General features: G+C 42.3%; 1 long non-coding RNA gene across 1 annotated transcript; it reads right to left on the bottom strand.

The window, feature by feature from the left end:
• Positions 1–930: 930 nt before the first annotated feature.
• On the bottom strand, positions 931–3282 carry LOC105000233. The gene is made up of 2 exons (XR_826706.1): positions 2696–3282; positions 931–1350 (listed from the first exon to the last, which is right to left on the bottom strand). It is a non-coding gene; the product is annotated as an uncharacterized LOC105000233 (long non-coding RNA).
• Between the last annotated feature and the right edge of the window lie 1084 nt (positions 3283–4366).

The following is a 4366-nucleotide window of genomic DNA, read 5'->3' as shown; positions in this document are numbered from 1 at the left end:
AATATTTATTATTCATTTATTTGCCTGTACTGGGTCTTAGTTGCTGCATGTGGATCTTTAGTTGCAGTATGTGGGATCTAGTTCCCTGACCAGGAATTGAACCCAGGGCCCCTGCATTGGGAGTGCAGTCTTAGCTACTGAATCACCAGGGACGTTGCCACGAATTGACTTTTCATCTACACGAATTTGCCCATTTTGCACATTTCATATAATCAGAATCATATAACATGCGATCTTTAGTGCCTGGTTTCTTTCACTTAGCATAATGTTTTCAAGGTTCATCTACGTTGTAATATGAACCAGTAGTTTTTATGGCCATGTACCATTCCACTGTGTATTTATCCATTCATCATGGATGCTGGACATTGGCTATTATGAATAAAGCTACTATGAATATTTTTGTACAAATTTTTTTTGTGCACATATATGCTTTCATTTCTCTTGAATACATTTGTAGAGATGGAATTGCTGAAAGTGAAAGTGATGTCTCTCAGTTGTGTCCAACTCTTTGCGACCCTACGGACTGTAGCCCACCAGGCTCCTCTGTCCATGGGGACTCTCCAGGCAAGAATACTGGAGTGGGTTGCAATTTCCTTCTCCAGGGGATCTTCCTCACCCAGGGATTGAACCTGGGTCTCCCACATTGCAGGCAGACTCTACCCTCTGAACCACCAGGGAATTGTTGTGTCAAATGTTAAGTTTGTTTAACTTTTTTTAAGGACTATCAAACTCTTTTTCCAAAATTTCTAATAGCAATAGAGCATTCCAATTTTTCCATCTTTGTCAACACTCGTTATTATCTTATCAGTCCCTTATCAGATATATGATTTGCAAATACTTTCTCCCATATGATTATTTTAACTCTCTTGATAGCACCCTTTGAGACACAAAATTTTTAACTTTGGTAAAGTCAAATTTATCTATTTATTCTTTTGTTGCTTATGGCTTTGGTGCCATCTTTACGAGACCATTGATAAATTCAATATTATGAACATTTACCCCTAAATTTTTTCTTATTTATTTTTAATTGAAGGATAATTACAATATTATATTGGTTTCTGAATAGATCAACACCTCTATGTTTTCTTATAGGAGTTTTATAGCATTAGCTTATATGTTTAGGTCTGTTTTGAGTTAATTTTTGTGTATGATGTGAGGCCAAACTGTTCTTTAATAATTTGTTTCAATTGCCCATTTCTACTGGTGGTAAAAATCTAGTCAACTCTGGATACATTAAGTTTAGGTTTTCTCAATGACCACAGTTTTAGTCTCAGTAAATCTAGGACTCGGCGTTTTCCTTCATCCTCTTCTTATGTGGGATTTAGCCAAGTCATTAATGGTTAATGGTACCTGTTGAGAAGTAGTATGTATAGAGTGGATTAGAATTAGGATTAGGTTTAAATGCGGTTCTCTGTCCTACAATTAGCTTCAAAGAGAAGACAATGATAGATCCTGAAGAAAGTTTGGGAATCTGGGATTAGGGTGAACATTCATGCCAACTGAAGTACGGTTACTCTTGGAGGTAGCAAGTTTCACAGAGGTCCCTGAGACTCTATAACAATAGCTGTACTAGGGGATTTTTCTCCCACACATTTAACATGTATTTATTAATTGCCTATCTTGTGCCAAGAACTCTTATAATAGTGGAATAAAGCAGGAATGAAAACAGACAAATTCTCTGCCATCCTGGAACTCATATTCTAGTGGGAGGAGACAGGACAATAAATAAGCAAATAACATGTTGTGCTAAAAAAAAAATCCAAGAAAAAATAGAATAGGGGAGACAGAACAAATGAAGCTGAGGACAGTATTTTTTACAGGGTGGTCAGGGAAAGTCTCCTGTGATACGGTGACATCAGAGCAGAGACCTAAAGCAGGAGAAGGACCGGACCCTGCAGATACACATGGGATAAACTCACAAGGCAGAGGGAACAGCAAGTGCAGTGCCCTCCTATGGCATATGTGAAGGTGAGTGAGGAGGCCAAGAGGCTGGAATGGAAGGGTTCAAGTCAGTGGTGGGAGATGAAGTCAGAGATGTGGTGGCGGGCTCTCAGAACGGTTGTGCAGATGCGGACTGCTCACCACTCACTCATACGTAAGGTGCTGCTCACATATGTGTACCTGCACAGCTGCACCACATCAGCCCAGGGGGAAGATCAATATAGGGCCTTAAAGGCCATGGAAGTGACTTTAGAATTCACTCTGAGATGGGAAGCCATTGCAATGTTTTGAGCAGAGGCTTGATCTAATTTCTATTGTAACAGCAAATGTCTGGCTTCTTGGTAGAGAATAAATCATAAAGGTGCAATGGTGGAAGAGGGGAAGTCAGTGAGCAGTCTGCTGTGATCCAGGAGAGAGATGATGGAGGCATTGCCCAGGGTTGTAGGATTTTGTTTATAGTTTGAAAGCTGAGTTGACAGGATTTGCTGGTAAATTGAATGTGGGACATGAGAGAGAGGAGTCAAAAATGATTCCGAGGTTTCCAAGCTGAGCAAATGAAGGATAGATTTGCCAGAACAGCTAAGGCACAGAAGACCCTTCGGTGGTTGACTGACCATCTATTTCATGTTAATGCAGAAGTGTGACTGGATTCAGGTCTCAGACTATACAGGACACCTCAGTGGATGGTGGGGGGTGGGGATGGGTGAGGAGGAAAAAAGACATTGATCTTGGTTATATGACTTGAGGTTTGTACCTGTTCATTAGTATGAACGCACTGGTTTTATAATGTCTGGTTCACTGGTAAGTTTGTACCTAGGGGAAACAAAGAAAAACATTCATGACTTCGGCCAATAATAGTGGAGCATCCATTTGGATATTTGGTACAGGATTGTGCAACATGGGAAACCATAGAATGTAATCCACGGGCTTCTTGGATAAATAGAAACCTCCATTTTCAGGGTCTTCATCAAGTTCCATTGCAAGCTTTTAAATAGTTCAATGCCTGGGAGGCTTCCAACATTAATATACTGTATCATGTGGACAGAAGAGAGTTTCTGTCACATAATAGGCATTTCTAAGTTGCTAAGTAACGATTTCCAAAGGAGAACCCAGAATTAAAGGGAGATCTGTCAGTTACATGGTAGGGCAATGACTGGGTCCAGTTTATCTCAACACATACAGGCTTTGTGCTGACATTTCCTGGATTCTGTGTCTAACATTTTATTCTCCTCTATCTTGCATGCTTTCTAAACGTCTGAATATTAAGCTTATTCCTTCAGAATAGAAATCACCTGCCAAGCAGGAGACATAAAAGAGCCATAGGTTCTATTCGTGGGTTGGGAAGATCCCCTGGAGAAGGAAATGGCAGCCCACTCTAGCATTCTTGCCTGTAGAATCCCATGGACACAGAAGCCTGGTGGGCTACAGACTATGGGGTCGTAAAGAAACCGACACGACTAAAGCAACTTTGCAGAACCAGCTTTACATTCCATTATATGATTATAAGTGTCAACCATCTTCAAAATGTAAGACAGCCTTGAACTCTAAATTTAATTTTCCATCAGTTGCACAATTTGGCACACACCTCTTTGTCCGCCCTGAGTCCCTTCACCTTTCAGCAAACCTTGCTCTGGGGGGATTATTTAGGTCGAAATTCTTTGATTGGGTGTCTAGAGTCCTAACTGCTGCCCAAGTTTGCCTTTTCCAGGTCTTCCGGAAGGACAGGACCAAAGTCTTTTAAAATGATAAGACGAGAGTTACAAAAACAACAAAGAAGGTGTGGAAACGTGTCCCGCTGCCAGTTTCATTCATGACCCTTGGTACTTTAAGAGTCAGAAGCTTTAAAAAGGAAACAAACCGAGGCTGTCAGTGAGAGAGTGACAGCGGGCTCCGGAGGTGGAAGATTAAACCTGGGTTTGGGATTAAGAGCAGGAGGCGCGGCCTCCGAGGTTTAACAGAAGGTTCGCTGCCTATGGTTGGCTAAAAAATTGCTGGCTCGGCCCAGTGACTTTTCTCTCGCGTCTACCTGGACATCTGCTGACGGGTCAAGTTTCACTAACGCCTCACATTAATACTAGAGACAAAAACCTAAACTACTAACTCCACACGGAGACAAACCCTTCCCCCTCCCTCCCCACTGTCTCCCTCCTTTTCCCTCATATTTTCTTTCCTTACTGTGTATTTTGAAAAAGTTCTATTTTTTCCTTTACTTCAACACCCTCCTTTCTCTCCCTCTGTCAGCAGATTACCCATTCCACGCACCCACCCCACCCTGACTCCTCCTTTTCATCTTCAGGCGTGAGGCTGGCTGAGTCTGCTCGGGTCCAGCGCGCCCACCCCATCGCCAATTCTCATGCTCCCCGCCCCCTTTAAGACGCGGGAACCGGTCTGGACCCCGCTGTCCTTCGCCTTCTCAGGCGGGAAC

Source organism: Bison bison, unplaced genomic scaffold (genome assembly GCF_000754665.1).
Source record: "Bison bison bison isolate TAMUID 2011002044 unplaced genomic scaffold, Bison_UMD1.0 scf7180017864370, whole genome shotgun sequence".
Classification (NCBI taxonomy): domain Eukaryota; kingdom Metazoa; phylum Chordata; class Mammalia; order Artiodactyla; family Bovidae; genus Bison; species Bison bison.
Note: the sequence above shows the minus strand (reverse complement) of the source record. Positions and strands in the feature narration are given on the sequence as shown.